We start from the raw sequence: 19781 nt of genomic DNA, 5'->3' as shown, positions 1-19781 counted from the left end.
GCTTATGGATTGGAGTCCAAATCCCTTTTCAATCTTCTCTCTCACTCCACCCACCTTAACTGCCTTCTCACCATCTCCCAAACTCTTCATGCTCTTGTCTGGCTCCCCATCTGTCTCCAGGCTGTTTCCTCAGCCTGAGATTTCCTCCCCTTCCTCCCCAGTCTGTCACTGTGTCTTGCCTGGCAATTCATGCTAATAGCATGTCTTGCCTGGAAAAGGCACATGATAAATATTTGTAGACTGCTAACTTCAAATTTTAAAACCTAAAAGTCATTTATTTATTTAATAAGTATGCCTTGAGTGGCCAACTGTGGGTCTGGCTGCCCTAGATGCTGAGCATACAAAGGTAAGGAAGCAGCTACTCTGGTTCCTACATGTGCTCCCTGCCTGGACGAAGGGCAGAATTGGAAACGAAGGAATTACAGTGTAGTGTTAATTTGATAAACACATCATCATTTACCAAAGGTCTATTCTGTCAGGAACTATGATGGATACCAAAAACAGGTGAATGAATAAGGCACAATCTTTCCTGTTGAGGAGTTTTTATTCTAGTTGAAGAGACTGACAAGGAAGAGGGAAAGGGGATAAGCGGGGGGTATCCATCTTTGCTCTGAAATGTGCAGCTGGATGCTCGATGCTGCCTTGGGCATTCAGGAGGTGGTTCTCATCAGAGGTGTGGAGATGAGCACGGATGGCCAGGTGCAAGAGCAGTGGAGGGATGGAGGAATGGGGCAGGGGAGCCGCACATGGGTGAAAACCCAAGGGAAAGAAAGCAGTTTTGAGAAGAATGACCAGATGGGGGAAGGCCAGAGGAGTAGGGAGCTTGGATAAGAGGACAGAGAGGCTAGTAATGAGAGGAGAAGCTTAAAAACTGAGCGAGGAGAGATCAAGAAAGTCTTCATTAAGGAGCGGGGCTTCTATCCTGAACATCGAGGGGTTTCAGTAGTACAGAGTGAGGTGGTCAGATTTGAGCTTTAGAACCATTAACTCTATTGTGCTCCTTCATTCATTCAGTCAGTCACAGCCTCATTCAACATGTATGGAAGACCTACTGTATCCCTGCAGGGAAGCTGGGCCCTGTGGGGAGGATGAGCTTAGAGCCTGGGGTTCAGTTAAGAAGTTATAGCAGAATTCAGGAGAGAGGAGACAGTGGCTTGGAATAAAATCATGGGAGCTGGCATGGAACAGTTTCAGAGGTAGAGATTTTAAGTCCTGATAATAGTTTCAGTGAGCTATTGGAGTGACAGCGGTAACAAGAATTGCAAACATTTATTGAGCTTTTCCCTGAGCTTCCCAGATGGTGTTGTGGTAAAGAACTCACTAGCCACTGCAGGAGCCATAAGAGATGTGAGTTCAATCCCTAGGTTGGGAAGATCATCTGGAGGAGGGCATGGAAACCCGCTCTAGTATTCTTGCCTAGAGAATCCCATGGGCAGAGGAGCCTAGCAGGATACAGGCCATAGGGCTGCACAGCATTGGACATGACTGAAGAGACTTAGCAGGCATGCACTGAGCTTTTCCTATGTGGTAGGCACAATCGTAATTACTTATATTAGTTTCTTTAATTCTCAACAACCATATGAGGTGGGTTCTACTATTATCCTTATTTTCTGGTTAAGGGAATTGCAGCACAGAGAGGTTGACCGACTTCCCCAAAGTCAAACAGCTAGTAAAGTACAGAGGCAAGATTGAACCATGGGCAGAAGAAAAAAATAGGCACAGTCCCAGGATGGAAACAGCCTGAGTAGAACGGCAAGTATAGAGATGGACATGTCAGGTGGAAAAGAGCGGAAAAATGCATGCATTTCATCAATTTTGACAATTCGAGAGAAATTAAAAGCAAAGTGAAGTATTGCAGAACCTTTGAGATTTGGAATGAAGCCATTGCAGTCTGCTTTCCCAAGGCAAGATTTCCAACAGTTTTAGGAGAGTAAATTTGACCTGTGAAAATAAGGAGGAGCCCAGTATGTTCCCTGATCTAGGAACACCCAAAGCAGAAGGGCCATTTTCTTTGTTAGATTGGAGCAGTCATCAGAAGTATTTTGGATTACTTTCCTGGTTTTTTTTTTTTTTTTTTTTTGATGATTGTTTTTGTTCTGTCTTTATTTAATACTTACTTACTTGTGTATTTGGCTTTGTTAGGTCTTAGTTGCGGCATGCAGGATCTTTGCTGCGTCCTGTGGGATCTTTTGTTGTGGTGCACAGACTCTAGTTGTGTCGTGGGTGCTCCAGAGCACACGGGCTTCAGTAGCTGTGGTGCCCAGGCTTAGCTGCCCCAAGGCATGTGGGATCTTAGTTCCTGACCAGCGATCAAACCCTTGTCTCTTGCATCCAAGGTGGATTCTTAACCACTGGGCCACCAGGGAAGTCTCCGGATTAATTGTTTTTGAATCCTTCCATTCCTTACCTCCTGTTCGGCCCAATAATCCCAGAAAAACACTTTAAACTTTGAATTCCAACCCATTTCAGTGTGTCCCTGGGTCCGGCAGACAAGACAACTGCATGTATCGGTATGTTCTTAAAGTGTATGCATAAATCGAGGCTCACTGCCTAAGTTGTGGACCCCAGTCAAGATTAAAATGAAGGGTCCCTTGCTCAGCAACTATTAAGAATTTCAAGAGAGCAAGAGCAGAACACTCAATCCCACATGGGGCCCTTCTGACAACAAGGTCATTCACACACAAATTGCCAACCCATGAGGCTAACCCTGCATGGATCACTCACCAAATTGCATTATAAACTTTTTTAAAGAGAAAGGACTATGATTTCTGTCCAAAAAGTACTTTGGAGTGCAAAAAGGATTCATCAAATTTAGAGAAAACAGACTACAAGAAGGAATCTTTATGTTACAATCCCAAGCTCTATAGTGGGAATGTTTTTTAGGTGAGTAAACAAAGACTTTCTTGCCTGGAAAATCCCACGGACGGAGGAGCCTGGGAGGCTGCAGTCCATGGGGTCGCTAAGAGTCGGACACGACTTCACTTTCACTTTTCACTTTCATGCATTGGAGAAGGAAATGGCAACCCACTCCAGTGTTCTTGCCTGGAGAATCCCAGGGACGGGGGAGCCTGGTGGGCTGCCATCTCTGGGGTCGTACAGAGTCAGACACAACTGAGCGACTTAGCAGTAGCAGCAAACAAAAACTCAGTGATTTCCTGAAGGTTAATTACTATTGATGATGGACAACGTCTAGATGGGTGTGCATATTTTTCTGTTCCAAATCCCATACATGTTACAATGTATCCCCTAGTCGAGAAATGATTTGTATGAAGGAAGTCTAAGCCAGATCCCTTGAAACTTCTGTGTCCTTCATCAAACCATGAAGGCCACTGAAATGCTCAGAAGGATGGAAAGGTTGGGACAAGATTCAATTCTTGCTGAAGCCCCAACTTGATCATATGTGGGTGGCTTCCAGTGTTTACTGGAATCAGAAAAAACTCAGCTTAGAGATGGTCCAGGGCTCTGGGAGGGGCTGAACCAGCAAATACTGGCTGAAAACCTACTATGTACCTCGTCCTGAGCTGTGGGCTAGAAATGGAGAACACATACAGGATGGAGCAAGATGCAGGAACGAGGTTAAGGATCTCTCTGTGCATTCTGTTTGCTAATTTTGCAAGCTGCAAGTTTCATTTTTAGATCAAGTTTCTGAAAGATCCACAGCATAAAAATAGCCTCAATTATGAGGGCTTTGTACGGATGTTTGTTTAGTAAAGCAGTGGTTCCTAGTGCCTTTGCTCCTTTCGGGGCTAAAAATACTCTGAAATCTCATCAAAGCAGTTGTTCTTTGAGTTATCTGTTCATCAGGAAACTGTGTGATGACAAAAAGCCATTCTTGAAAATGTGTTTTATTGGTCACAACGTTGATAACATTTAACAAATAACTGCACATCCTGTATGTGGGAGCTATGTTATGAGTGGAGCCCAGGAACTGAGCTAGGTGCACGTTCTAGCTCTATGATTCACTCATCCAAATATACCCAGATCCACATACGTGCATGTGTCTTCATGCATACGTACAGGAGAGAAGCCCACAGTGCTGGTTTAAAGAGGCTCAGAACTTGGAGCCTTGGCTCGAGTTGCAGCTCTCAGATGCCACCAGATGATGAGTCAGTTCCAAGGGGTGTGTGTTTGCAGATTCTTGAGAGTGTGTTTGCAAATCCAGTCTGGCCTGGTCCCTCCTCGGGGCTCCTGAGAAGGTGACAGAGGGATGAGCTGTCTGATTTGCTGGGAGGAAGCTGAGAGCAGCCAGCTACCTGCAGAGCAACCCAGGCAAACAGCTGAAGAAGGAGGAGATGACAAAAGATAGTCTCCCAGAAGCTGCTGGGCGGAACCTGTGATTACACTTTTTTGATTCTAACCACTGGGTAGATACAGCAGCTTAGTCTAGTTTGGTTTTCTTCCTGCAGCAGGCTTTCCTGTGATACATACAGCAATTAAAATTGGGGGGATGGGGCATAAATAGCTATCCAGATGCTGCTGTCCTGAGAACTGACATTAATAGGGTGAGTTGAGGGAGCCCAGCCCCCAGGCCCTCAGCAGGAGACCTCCCTCTTGGCCCCTCTCCCCAGGGTTCAGCCATAAGCAGGGAGTTTGGCTATTTATAGTCAGACTGCTATCTCAGATGATTACCTTTCAGATCTCAAGTGTGAGGTCTACTTTATGGAAATAGCACAGTATAAACTAATTGTTGGTTTCATAGTGCATCTATTTTTTCTCTCCATTTTCTTTTCTCTTGTTACCACTCCCCTCCCACCAGTTCCCAAAACCACCACTACCCCATTTTTTGCAAAGGTCAGAAGCAGCTAAGTGTAATTGGGAATCAAATAGCCCTGCAGAAGTCCCACCATCTCTATGAACCCCTGGAAAGGGTGACTCTCTCAAGGGTGCCAAAATCTGCCAAACTAGATTTAATTCCTGAAACTTTTCTGGCCATTTCTTGCTCAAAATCCAGCATAATTCCAATAGAGCGTGCTTCCTTAGCAACTCCACCTTTGACAGCACCTTGGAGGAGAGCGAATTCAATCTTCTAACCTGGGTTTCTCCTGTTAGAACATCTGTTTGTCCATCATTTGCTTAATTAAAAGATGAGTTCACACCTTTCCAATGCCATGTTCCCATATTTAAAGTAATTCTAATTGCTAGAAAGTTCTTCTTTTGAACTATAATTTGTCTTTTTAGATACGCTTGTGGAGAAAAAGCGAGTATGAGTTTTCTCCCTTTTTCACATGATATCCTGTTACATACTCAAAGATAGCTAAGCTACTGTTGTGCTTGGCCTGGCTCCCAGCCTCTGCCACATCCTTCTTCATCCCCAGCTGGGGCTACTTGATCCTCACCTCTGGACTCCATTCTACCCTGGGGAGCTAAGACTAATCGTGGCCTTGGGCAAGAGGGATTTAAGGAGCTCAAACCCAACTGTGTGGTTTTAAAAATCAATTTTCTTTCAGTGTTAATCGGATAATGTGGTTCTTGTATTGTGTTCTTTCTCTGATTAAACTGGGTTCTACTTATATTTGTGACAATAATGTCTAACTTTTTAAAAGTATTTGCTATGTGCCAGGTAACGTGCTAAGCATGAATATATATAGTTTATCAGTCCTACCAGAAATTCTCTAGGATTGTTATCATTACCAAACTCATGGTCAGTTGCTTGCCAAGGGCTGGTAGGAACAGAAAGCTTGCTATATTCAGGAGACTAGCAACCTGGGGAGAAGGTGGTCTCATGTCCAAAAACCAACTGTGATGATTCTGCTTGACCATGAAAGTTTTTAAATGGAGAATCATTTGGGGAGCGGGTATCAGAGTCTTCCACTATATGCAAGTTTTCTTCTGATTGGTTGGGGTGAGGTAACAGGGTGATATTCCTAGAATCAGTGGATCTGTGCTCAATCTGAGTACATCATGTGAAATGCTGGGCTGGATAAAGCACAAGCTGGAATCAAGATTTCCAGGAGAAATATCAATAACATCAGATATGCAGATGAAAACCACTCTTATGGCAGAATGTTAAGAGGAACTAAAGAGCTTCTTGATGAAGATGAAAGAGGAAAGTGAAAAAGCTAGCTTAAAACTCAACATTCAAAAAACTAAGATCATGGCATCCAGTCCTATCACTTCATGTCAAATAGATGGGGAAACAATGGAAATAGTGACAGACTTTATTTTCTTGGGCTCCAAAATCACTGCAGATGGTGACTGCAGCCATGAAATTAAAAAACACTTGCTCTTTGGAAGAAAAGCTATGACCAACCTAGACAGCATATTAAAAGGCAGAGACATTACTTTACTGACAAAGGTCCATATAGTCAAAGCTATGGTTTTTCCAGTAATCATGTATGAATGAGAGAGTTGGACCATAAAGAAGGCTGAATGCTAAAGAATTGATGTTTTTGAACTGTGATGTTGGAGAAGACTCTTGAGAGTCCCTTGGACTGCAAAGAGATCAAACCAATCAATCCTAAAGGAAATCAATCCTGACTCATTAGAAGAACTGATGCTGAAGCTGAAGTTTCAGTACTTTTGCCGCCTGATGCAAAGTGCTAACACATTAGAAAAGCCCCTGATGCTGGGAAAGATTGAAGGCAGGAGGAGACAGGGATGATAGAGAATGAGATGGTTGAATGACATCACTGACTCAATGGCCATGAGTTTGAGCAAGCTAAAGGACAGGGAAGCCTGGTGTGCTGCAGTCCATGGAGTCACAAAGAGTCAGACATGACTGAGCAACTGAACAACAAAAGGGTGGTGTTCCAGGAATCAATGGATCTGTGCTCAATCTGAAGTTACCACCCTCCACTCAGGTGAGGGTCTTAGTTCCCACAAAAGAATTTAAAGAAGTTGTAGTGTATATTCCTTGAGGAGAAACAAGGACCCTATTCCATGGCTGCAGTATTATTTCTTATCTACCATAGACTGGGAAAGACTAGAGATCTCTTCAAAAATACCAAGGGAACATTTCATGCAAAGATGAGCACAATAAAGGACAGAAATGGTATGGACCTAACAGAAGCAGAAGATATTAAGAAGAGGTAGCAAAAATACACAGAAAAACTGTACAAAAAAGATCTTCATGACCCAGATAACCATGATGGTGTGATCAATCACCTAGAGCCAGACATCCTGGAATGCAAAGTCAAGTGGGGCTTAGGAAGCATCACTACAAACAAAGCTAGTGGAGGTGATGGAATTCCAGTTGAGCTATTTCAAATCCTAAAAGATGACGCTGTGAAAGTGCTGTGCTCAATATGCCAGCAAATTTGGAAAACTCAGCAGTGGCCACAGGACTGGAAAAAGTCAGTTTTCATTCCAATCCCAAAGAAAGGCAATGTCAACGAATGTCCAAACTACCACACAATTACACTCATTTCACACACTAGCAAAGTAATGCTCAAAATTCTCCAAGCCAGGCTTCAACATTACGTGAACTGTGAACTTCCAGATGTTCAAGCTGGATTTAGAAAAGGCAGAGGAACCAGAGATCAAATTTCTAACATGTGTTGGATCATCAACAAAGCAAGAGAGTTACAGAAAAACATCTATTTTTGCTTTATTGACTATGCCAAAGCCTTTGACTGTATGGATCACAACAAACTATGGAAAATTCTTAAAGAGATAGGAATACCAGACGACTTGACCCACCTCCTCAGAAATCTGTATGCAGGTCAAGAATCAACAGTTAGAACTGGACATGGAACAACAGACTGGTTCTAAATCAGGAAAGGAGTGCGTCAAGGCTGTTTTTGTCACCCTCTTATTTAAATTATATGCAGAGTACATCATGCGAAATACTGAGCTGGGTTAAGCACAAAGTGGAATCAAAATTGCCAGGAGAAATATCAATAACCTCGGATATGCAGATGACACCACCCTTATGGCAGAAAGCAAAGAAGAACTAAAGAGCCTCTTAATGAAAGTGAAAGAGGAGAGTGAAATAGTTGCCTTAAAACTCAACATTTAGAAAACGAAGATCATGACATCTGGTCCCATCACTTCATGGCAAATAGATGGGGAAACAATGGAAACAGTGAGAAACTTTATTTTGGGGGGCTCCAAAATCACTGCCATGAAATTAAAAGATGAAATTAAAATTAAATTAAAAGATGAAATTAAAAAGATGCTTACCATGAAATTAAAAGATGCTTGCTCCTTGGAAGAAAATCTATGACAAACCTAGACAGCTTATTAAAAAGCAGAGACATTACTTTATCAACAAAGGTCCATCTAGTCAAAGCTATGGCTTTTCCAGTAGTATGTATGGATGTGACAGTTGGATTTTAAAGAAAGCTGAGTGCCAAAGAATTGATGCTTTTGAACTGTGGTGTTGGAGAAGACTCTTGAGAGTCCCTTGGACAGAAACGAGATTGAACTAGTCAATTCTAAAGGAAATCAGTTCAGAATATTCATGGGAAGGACTGATGCTGAAGCTGAAACTCCAATACTTTGGCCACTTGATGCGAAGAATCGACTCATTTGAAAAGACCCTGATTCTGGGAAAGATTGAAGGCAAGAGGAGAAGGGAACAACAGAGGATGAGATGGTTGAGTGGCAGGTGGCATCACCAACACGATGGACATGAGTTGAGTAGGCTCTGGGGTCGCAAAGAGTCAGACATGACTGAGCAACTGAACTGACTCCTCCTTTGTTTCTGCATCCCCTCCTTTCTCTGATAAACATCTGTTTGAATCCTCCCTGTGGGACTCAGGAAAGGTCAAGGAGGCTGAATGAAGTCTGTTTCCTACACACAAGAAATGGGGCACATGGAAAGAACTTGTACCTAGGAGGGCCCCAGAGGGTCTTACTCCATTTCAGTATTATTGGCCTCAGTGTACAGATGAGAAAACTGAAGCTAAGTAAGTGCAGTGACTTTCCCAAGGTCACAGAGGTGATGAGGCAGAGAGCTAAAGAAGGACCTCAAAGAGGCTTCACTCTGCAGCCTTATGGTTAAGCCAGTCCAATGCACTGCCTTCTAGCCCGGACACTCTTGGCACCTGTTGAAGGCTTGTGTCCCTTTTGGTACCTCTAAGCAAAGGGAGTGCCCAGACTGGAGTCCTTCTTGAGTCTTGCTCATGGGTAGGGCCTAGCCATCTGTTAGAGACTTCCCTGCCACTTCCCGGCCACTGCCTTAGTCCCATTCATCCTGCATGCTTGAAACATTTCTCACCATTCTTTCTCCCCATCCTGGTTGTGCTATTTGGTGTTTATATAGTTTCTTCTCTTCATGATTGCAGTAGTGAGACTTTTAGAGAACAGGTCTCTCTTCTTTTTAAAATCCTGGTGACCCAAAAAAGTAACCTAAGGATTCTTATTTGGCCCCTGGGAGAGGCCTCTGGGAATCATATTGAGAGAGCCTCATCTCCTTTCATCTCCTACCTAAGGAGATGGCTCTGATTGTACCTAATCCCACTACCTCTTCAGTAACCAGGAGAGGCATGTGTTACTTGGCCCCCCATTCCAAAGGGAAAGGAAGTAGAAATTTATTCTAGAGAGACACTCCTTGAGAGTTTCTTAAGAGAGGTCATATTTTCAAATTCTTTTGGCATTCATGGATCTAATCCATTAGATCTGAAGACCATGCTCTAAAGGATTAGGAGTTGCCAAGGTCTGTGCTTCTCTGCAAGTGAAGCCTTTGTTCAGGAAGCCACGATCCAAGGTCCAGAGAATTTTCCTACAAGGACACAACTATATCAAGCTCTTTGTGAAGGAAGGAGGAAAAGCCACATAGCAACTCACTCAGTAATTGCCTTGCTGACCCCAATCTGAGCTGGTTCCTATTCATCCTGTTGAATCTACTATGTAGACAAAAATTAAGACTTCTTTCTAAGAGCATATGTTTTAAAAGGTAAATTAAAAGTGACAACCTAGATATTCTAACTAAAAACAAAAGAAAAGAAAGAACATCAAAACCCCAAACAAACAAAAAATAGCATCTAGGCTCATCCTACACATGACTGAGTTACAATGAATAGCCAGGCACAGAGAATGGTAAGTTAATTGTCTTTTTTACTGTAGTCCTCTTCGGCCTCTTAGGAATGAAAGACCTTTTGTTCTTTTAAGACAGGGCTCCGGACCCTAGGATCTTGCTGGAGCTGATAACATGGCTGAATGAAGGTTATAAAGGGTCAAAACCATAGACCTTGGCAAATCCCAGAGCAAATCTCTTAACCTTGAGGCCAGACTCTCCAGACCAGATCATGTGGATATGGCATATAGGGAATGAGGGTGGTAAGAAATCTTCCCTGAAACTTAATGAGCTTCTTTGGTCATGTATTTGGGGTCACTTAGGAGGTTCCTCTTAACAAGCTGACAGAGGACTCTTGGAGGTTGGAGAATGCAATCAGGTGCCTTGCATGGATAGCCTTTAAGATATTCCTGAAATTGCCCTCTTGTATAGTAGTCATAAAGAGGGACTGAAATGTGCATCTTAAATAAGCCAATGAAGTAATGGTTTTGGGATGTGCTATTCACCTCATCATTATTTGGTGAGCAAATTTGGGTTGTCACTTTTTCTTAGTCCCCTGAGTGTGGGCTTAGAAATAAATTCTTCCTTTTTGTTTTTTTTTTTTTCCCGTGCACAAGTGATTCAAAACAAAATCAGGAAGAGGCCCAGACTAGAGTCAGAAAAATAATTACTGTTGCAGGGTAGCCAGTGTTTCAGGGTAGCCAATCCAGAATAATTGTCACGGGCCAGCTGGCCCCTGCCTCTGGCTACAGCTCAGCCTATTTGCAGCAGGGAGAACTCTGGGCAGGCAGGGTGGTGTAGAAGCTGTCATCCCATCTTGCCTGTGATATGCTGGTCTATAGGGAAAACCCTCTGGTCCAGGAGGCCCAGCTTCACCAGGACCCCTCCGTGAATACACCCTACCTCGAATCAAACAGTTCAGTGTCCAGAGAAGGTTCCTGATCCTCTTGTTTTCTTTCTTTTCCTTTTTCTTCATGACCCACTTTACTTTCCAGTATAAATCTTGAGTACATCAATCTCGACTTCAGATAAGAGCAAATTTATTTATTTAAACTTGATTAGAGACATCAACCAAGAAGAATTAAAACCCAGGCCATCATGTCATAGTATATTTGGAGATATAGACAGACACATCAAGTTTACAATTAGGAAGCAGATCCAAATTGAAAAGTTTGCCTAGCTCAGTGATTTCACCAGTAATCACAAATGTGCTACTCTTTTCCAAAGAAAAAAGTCCATGCTTTTTCTCCAGGACACCAGGTAGGACCAGTCAGTAGAGTTACCCCCGTTCTCCTGGCCTGGGATTGGTTCAAAAGATGGACTCGTGACCTATGCCCAGCCACCTATGCCGTGACCGTCCTTAATATATTATGAAGTTAGGAGGAAAAAATTTTTTTTCTCTTGCATTATGAAGATGGAGTTCAGATCTGCCTGTGGCTAGGTTTCCTTCAGATAGAAAAACTTCAGGATTACAGATGGAAATGGACTAAATTGAAAGACTGAGGGAGGGAGGGAGAGAGGGAGAGAGAACCCAGAGTCGTGAAGACAGACAGAACCCTGATGGCATTAGGTCAGTCCCATTCTTCCAAAACTGGCTTGATTGTGAAGCAAATAAATGCATGGATCTTCCTCTTCTGAATGACTTCTGAATCTTGGCATCCCCAGGGTTTTGTCCCAAACCATTTTCTCATCTTTATCTACATTCACTCCCTTGGTGATCTCATCAGATTCCATAGCTTTGAGTATGATTTATGTTGACATTGTCATTTTCAACTCTAGCCCTGATCTCTGCACTCATACTTAAGCTGCCTGTGGGTTGTCTGACAGTCCTTTGGATTAGGCGTGTCCAGCACACCCTCCCCCTGCTCCACCCCTTACCCAGTGTTCCCCATCCTGTTAATGGCACCACGAATTACATTTTTCAGTTATTCAGATCAGAAAATTTGGCATCATCCTTGACTCCTCCCTGTTTTGTGCTTCTGACATCCAATCCATCGCCAAATCCTACTGATTTTATATCTAAGATAAATTTTCCATCTGTCTACTTCTTTCTATCTCCTTTCCCCCAGTCTGGTCTACCACGATAGGCTTCTAACTGGCTTCCAGCTTTTACCTTTGGCCTCCTATGATATATTCTCCATCTCCTCGTAGCACATACAGTACTCTTTTTAGAATTTGAATAAGTCACTCACGTACTTAGTCTCCTTGAATTACTTCCACAATAACAAATAAAACCCAGACTTCTTATCATGGCCCACAATACTCTATGATCTGGTCCATTTCTACTTCTCCAACTCATCTTAAATAAGCCTTTTTTCCTTGAAACTGTTTAACTTGTTCTCTGCCTCAGGGCCCTTGCATTTGCTCCTCTCTGCCAAGAATGTCTACATGATCGGATTCTTTTCATCACTTAAATGCTTCAGAGAAGTCTTCTCTATCCCCCAAATTTAAGTTATCTCTCCTCAGTAACACTTCATATGTTGTTATATAAGCATTTCATCACAGTCTGATATGCATTCTTTCTGCTTTGTCTCTCTCTTCTAGAATGTAAGTATCATAAAACCTGGGACTCTGTGTTTTCAGTACTACCATCTCAGCATCTGAAACAGTTTCTAGCAAAGTGAAGTGCTCAGTAAGTGTCGGTTGACTGGGTGAACAAAGTTTGTTTAGCTGGGTTCTTCCACTTGTAAGTAAAGGAGATTTTGAGAGATACAAAAGATTTCCCCATAATTCCACACGAAAATCAATGATAGTAAGTTTGATAGCTATGAAACTTAATAGGTTATAAAGCTGTATTGAATGTTATAACAACAACAGTAGCAATAATGACACCATTTATCGAGCATTCACTGTATCCCAGACATAGAATTTTATATTAGTCTAAATTAATCCTCACAAAAATTCTGTAAGATAGGTATGTTAATCTTTTTTCCACAGTGTTAGAGACTGAGACCCAGAAAGATAACAGGACTTGTCCAATTACTTAGGAAGTAAAATTGTGAATCTTGAATTTGAACTTGGGATTTCTGAATCCAAAGTCAGTATTCATCCATGACATCATGCTGACTCTCTAAAGTTAAACATAATAAAAGAGGATCAAAGACAAATATTTAACAAAGTCAACTCCTTACGAGCTATGAGGTTTATAGATACCTTGATAAACTTCACTGCTGAAAATGATAGAATAAAACATGAGACAAAAAGCACTTCAAGGGAGAACCTGAGAAAATTAGTTTAACAATTATCAAAGAATATAAATATTATTTGATATTGAATAATCAAAGAATTCTTTGATTGAATAATGAAAGAATATAAAAAATTTAAAGTTCATTATCTATCTCCCATCTTAACATAGTGTAGCTTTCAAATAGATAAAATATCAATACTACTTACCCAAGCATCTCATGGTGATGTTGAGATATTGTGAAAGTTATTGTGAAAGTATTTTGAATAGGAAAATTGTAACAAGCACACGTAAAGTTTAACTACTTTTAAGTTGGCTAACACCCTAATCCCAGAGACAAATGTCTGCCCATCCAAGGAGCTTGCAACATGCAGTGTAAAGATGCTATTTACCAATGGAAATCTGTTGTTTTTCTTTAGAAATATTATTGAGAGAGAGAAAGATACAAAAAGAGAGAGACAAAGAGAGGGGGAGGGAAAAAATTGAAGGAAATAGAGAAAAAGAAGGAAGGAAGGAATGGGGAAGGAGAAGAAAAGAAAGAAAAGGGGAAGGAGGAGGGAAGGAAAGAAGAAGGAAAAAAAGAGCTTTGAACCTTGTTTGCCATGAGATAAACTCTCTGGGCTTATCACTGCGGATCCGTCTATCCTCTCGCTGTCTATAGATTCTCCCTCTGGTTGCTGATGCCTGTGCTCCAGCTCTGGGACTCACAGGCTTGCCTCACATCTTCTTGTTGCTGTTTACTTGGGTACAGCTTCTCCGATACCCCCATACTGTCTCAGAGATCTGGAAGGATGACTGTAAATGGGTGGGCAGAATACACTGGCTAATTTCCTTCCCACCTAGGGAGACCCATCAGTGGACTGCCGTTCCGCCCTCATTTGGAATCTCAACATTTTCTCCTCGGCTCTCTCTCCCCTCAAGGTGTCCATTAGTTTGTAATGGTCACACTTCATCACCGTCTCATTTGTTCATGGCCTGCCTCCTCAGGACCACTCTATCCTCTGATATATTTGATGAAACTCTTATTTTCCTAAACTCCTCTCCAAACTATTAACTCAGCCAGGATTTTTGCCAACCTTATCTTCTCCCAGCAGTTTTAACTGATGCAGCCAATTTTTTTTTGCCCTCTTCCCTCTCATCTTCTCCATTTCCAGGACAGATGTTTCCTCCTCTTCTTATTAATTATCACAAATACCCAAATAAAACCTAAATATAGACTAACTTATTTTCTCTTCCCTATCAAGAGGAATTAAAGTACTGCTCCCCATTCCTTCCTGTTACTAAGAAAATCCCTGGTAGAAAAATAAAAATAAAAACACTGAAATTACCCATTTATTTAATTACAAGGCACTTGCTTTCATAAGCCACATTTTCACTGCTGAGAAGATTCTGATTTGGCAACAAAAGGCAAAAGCTATTTCTAGTGAGAGCGGCAAGGAGTCGACGTTAGCAGTGCAACAGTGTGAAGCGAGCATGGGGAGCCGCTTTAATGGCTTTCTACCTTTGAGGGAGGGGCAGCCAGGAGGAGCAGGGCAGGCTTGGGAAGGCGCAGACAGGGAGAGATGGATAAAGTAAAGGCAGAAGATCAAGGCACGATACAAAATGTCAGAAAAGGAGAGAACAACAGAAAGAAATTTGAGACAGAATGTGGAGGCAAGGAAGAGATGTAGGAAGTAAATGATGCAAAGCGGTAATGGGCAGAAAAAGAGACCTGGAAAGAGAGAAAAATGAAGGTTCCAAGGCAAGTTCATTAAAAGTTGGTCACGTTTTGCTGGGGACAGTGGCTGTGATTCAGGTCATTGTCCCCTGACAGTAAAGGCAATTTTAGGGCTTACCTGTGGCCATCTATCATTAGGAATCTCAGAGATAAATGCGCAAAATTCAAGTATTGTTTGATATTTTTCTAACATGATAGCTTTTTGTTTAAGCAGGAATGTTTATGAGATTGGTAGTCTCTTTTAGAGCTAAATGAATAAGAATAATATAAACAGAAGCAAGACTTAAGAAATTGAATGACCTAGGTACAATTGAGATGCTGTAGCCAATTTAACTTTGGATTTGATTAGTCTTCAGTTTTACTATGTTTTCTGAAAAGATAGACCCCAAATTGGCTTTTTTAGGCAGTAAAGAGCAGATCTAGAACTTAGGCTGGAAGCAGTTACTTTAAATGAGCTGTCTAGCTCTGAGGGCCTCAGAACTTCACATGAAACTTGATTGTTTTGGTATTAAAATCTTTCATCACAGTATTACAATATGAACATTATCTAAACCAAAGTTCATGGGTGTTATCTAATAAAGTGGCTGGAATAAAATGTCTTCTCTGTCTACAGCTCACTTGAAAGGTTCATAGGATTCATTCATCTCTGAAATGGTAAATAGATTTCATCTCAAGAGTAAACGCTGGTGAAGGTGCCAAGAAGCTTTGCTGAGAAGGGATGTGTTAAGAATGAGTGTGTGTTTGAACAGAAAGGATGCTGAGCCTGACTAACTCTGTGTGCCACTCACGTGGGAGGGGGTGATCATGGGATGCTTACTGTGAACTAACCAAGGGCCTCTTGGCTTGACAGGAGCTTCCTCACGAACCCTTGTTTAAGTATCAGTTTGAGACGTGGGAGGCTGTGCTCATCCTCGGTAAGCCTGAGAGGAGAGAAAAATAGAAGAATATGGGGACTAGCCAGAAGAAACAAGGTAAGCCGCCCCCTAGTTTGCACTGCACTCATTTCATCTTTGTAATTTCACACCAGTTTATCTTCAGGAGCAGTTACAGAAGGAAAAGAAGAAGGAACAATAAGTTTTATTCATTTCTAGTGACATTAATGTAGTGACTACTATAGGCTTCCCTAGTGGCTCAGCGGTAAAGAATCTGCCTGCCAATGCAGGAGAAATGGGTTTGATCCCTGGGTCAGGAAGATCCCCTGGAGAAGGAAATGGCAACCCACTCCAGTCTTCTTGCCTGGAGTATCCCATGGACAGAGGAGCCTGGAGGGCTACAACCCATGGGGTTGCAAAAGAGTCAGGCATGACCCTTCGCGACTAAACAACAGTGACTACTATAAGCCAAGCACTTGGGATACAGTGAATAGTATGACATTATCCAGTTCTCATAGAGCTCACAGTCTAGCTGGGTGGGCAGGGAGATCAGTCAGATGGAGAATTATTTTAATAAATTATGAGTCATGCAATAGTGAATGCCAGTCTCCTACATAAAACCTTTCTGTGACCTCTTGCCTCCTGCCTAAAGGGGAAATTTCTTACTCTGGCACACAGATCCCCATTCACATGGATTTCATTGACCTCTTCACCTTTCTCTCTGAATTCTGTGCTTCATCTGCACTGAACTACTCCCAATTTCGCAAACAAATCATATTTCAATCACCTCCAGACTCTCACCAGACCATCCACTCCAGCTAGAACACTCTTATCTCCTTTCCCACCCCATGCCCTGCCTGCTGTGATCACAAACTCAGGCAGTCTTCCTCCAGCAAATTTTCTTGGACTTTGCTTGTCTAGGAGATGCATTCTCTTATATGTCCTCACATCACTTTCAGCTCTTAACCACCCTATAGCTAGTTGGTTACCTGTCTGTTTCTGCTTACAGACTGGTTTGCTCTGTGAAGGCAAGGACCAGGAACACTTATTCATCTTTGTCTTCCCAGCAAGTAGCCCAACACCTGGCATAAATTAGGTTCTTAGCGGATATTTGTTAAATAAATAAACAAACAGGTGGTGGTGGTGATGGTTTAGTCACTAAGTCATGTCAGACTCCCGTGACCCTGTGGACAGTAGCCCACCAGGCTTCTCTGTCCATGGGATTTCCCGAGCAAAGATACTGGGAATTTTATACAAGTAGGTGGTTCACTATGTCTTCAGGTTACTATGGTTGGATATTGGACACAGAAAAGAGATACAAATTTATCTGAATCTCAGACAAAAGAGTTGACCATGTCTTCAACCAATTATCTTCTACATTTTCTACAAATTTCCTTCTAACTCATTTCTTGATCCTTATTTTCAGTTTCTAAACTGGAAGGTGATGACTAACATACATAAAACATTACCTCTCCCCTGGATATTTGAAATTAAAACTTGGTTCTGAAAGGTAAAACGTCTTCAAGGGCTGATTTAATGAAGAGCAATAATAATTAATATGTGTGCAGAGATTTAAGATTTTCTAAAAGAGTCCATATTATTTTTATTTGCTTCTTACTATAAACTGAGATCCAGAAAGCTGAATTAGCTGCCCAAGGTCACAAAAAGAAAGAACAGAGCCAGGAATCAAAGATGGGCGGATCTTTCCAAGACATCACAACTTCTTCTAGGCACTGAACAGAAATGTGAGAGGATAAGTCTGCCTAGTGCCATCCACATCACACCATGTAAGTGACTTTCTCTTCTGCCTATTGTGAAGCTGTTGTGAAGCTGTCTTTGCAATGACCCATCTTGAAAACTCATGAGTGAATCCCAATCTGGGTTCACTGCTAAGCTGTTTGAGAGGATGTGGAAACTTGCACTGCAATCTTATGCCCTAAGATGAGTATAAGACATGCACAGGTACATGGTGGCCAGAGACAGACAATTTCCATGCCAGGGCACTATCCTAACTAGAAAAGAGTGGTTTCACTCATAGGCTGCAGTAAATGCCAATCGGTGGCAGATATGAACTCATGGCCTGGCAGAATGGAGTCCCTTCAGGATATTCATGCTGTCATGAGAGTGTCAAAGCTAAGTTGGGCACTGGGGCCTAAAGAGATGGGGAGTGATGGATTAAGAGTTTAATCCAAAATTGGAAACTGGGTATTATTTGAATGTAAGTGTGTGCATGTATGCTCAGTTGTGTCCGACTCTTTGCAGCCCCCTGGGCTATAACCCACCAGGCTCCTTTGTCTTACTTTCCAGGCAAGAATACTGAGCATTCACTCAGCCCATGAGTCAAACCACTCTTTTCTAGTTAGGATAGTGCCCTGGTATGGAAATTGTTCTGTCTCTGGCCACCATGTACCTGTGCATGTCTTATACTCATCTTGGGGTTGCAATTTCTTCCTCCAGGGGAATCTTCCCAACCCAGGGATCAAACATTAGCAGGAGATCTCTTTACTGCTGAGCTACCCAGGAAGCCCACTATTTGAATGTAAGAGATGTACTTAAATCTAAGAGACCGGGGCTAGGGAAGAAAGAGGATCTACAAAGTAGGCAAGCAAGGGCTAAATGAAGGTGTCTTGGCAGGACTGTGTTGTGCTAGGATTCTCTTGGAAAGTTTAAATATTATAACCCTGAAAGGATCCACTCTGATCTGAGCCTTAGACCGTTGACTGGGAAAGCAGACGAGGAACTAGAAAGCTAAATACAGAAAGAAGGTAGCCATTGCCACCACTAATGACTCCCATCTCTAAAATTCCTAGAGTCTTTTCCTGGGGTCCAGGACACAGACTGGATCCGGTCCTTCTCCACTTCCCATTTCCATCCATTCACAAGTTGGGATGGCTTTCTCCTCCTTCTTTCAGCTCCTGGGATTGGCAACACACAAGAATTTGCCCTTCTCTCTGTCATTCAGCCTTCCCCTGCCTCAGGGAGAAAAATGCCATTGATTACAACCTTCCAAATGAAAGCTTCAGGAAACTTAAGTGAGCAATTATTATCAGCTACAAAACGCCCTGAAAATTGGTTATTAGGCAGCATCTCATTGTTTGCTCTGACACCGTCTCAACTACTCTGTGAACACGGAGGACTGTTCCGAGGCAGTCTGATGGGTTTCCTGAGTTTTTAAGAGTTCATAGCTGAGATGAAGTTACTCTTTAGAATCCAGGGGAGTCAATTCTTTCATCGCTCTTTCAAAGTAAGCTTTAAATTAGGAAAGTAGGAGCTGGAGAAGAAGAGAAGATGGAGATCTCCTAATTTAAAATTGCTCATGAATAGAGATGGTTGGATAGCATCACCAATTCAATGGACATGAACCTGGGCAAACTCCAGGAGACAGCACTAGAGGGAGGCCTGGTGTGCTGCAGTCCAAGGGGTCACAAAGAATCAGACACAACTTGGTGACTGAACAACAACAGTAACAATATGAACAGAAATTCCCAAATATCCCTGTGTCATGGTGGGAACATGTGGAGATCAAGTCCATCTCTGTGACTACACACAGCACAGATTGCATGACTTTTCCTGTGGTTCTTGCCATCAAACTCCTGGGTTTTGCTGGATTCCTGCTGGTTTTCCTAATCTGGCTCTCCAGGTTGGATGCTGTGAGTCTCTGTCAGCTTTTCAATAAGGATGAGACAGCCTAGCTGACTTCCATTGCCTCTTGCCCAGTGTAGTCGGGCCCAACAGTCACACCCAGCATCCTGAGTGCTCATGAAATGCCCAAGATGCTCAATCAGCTCAGTGGACCAAGGAGGTGTCTTCAGATGACACACGAAGCTGGATCTTGAAAGATATTACTCTGAGGGGAATATGGGAGAAAGGTATCCAATGGAGAAGGGGCAAAGTCAAGAAAAAGAAAGAATTCGGTGTGATGAAGCAATTAAAAGGTTTGGTGCACTACTGAGCACAGGAAGCATAGGGGGAATAGTTGGAAATGAGGCTAGAAAAGTGGGCAGGAGGCGTGACTCCATTGAGATCCCATAGGAGGGACTAAGCAGGGAG

The sequence above is a fragment of the Bos indicus genome, chromosome 15 (genome assembly GCF_029378745.1).
Source record: "Bos indicus isolate NIAB-ARS_2022 breed Sahiwal x Tharparkar chromosome 15, NIAB-ARS_B.indTharparkar_mat_pri_1.0, whole genome shotgun sequence".
Lineage (NCBI taxonomy): Eukaryota > Metazoa > Chordata > Mammalia > Artiodactyla > Bovidae > Bos > Bos indicus.
This window is presented reverse-complemented; position numbering follows the sequence as displayed.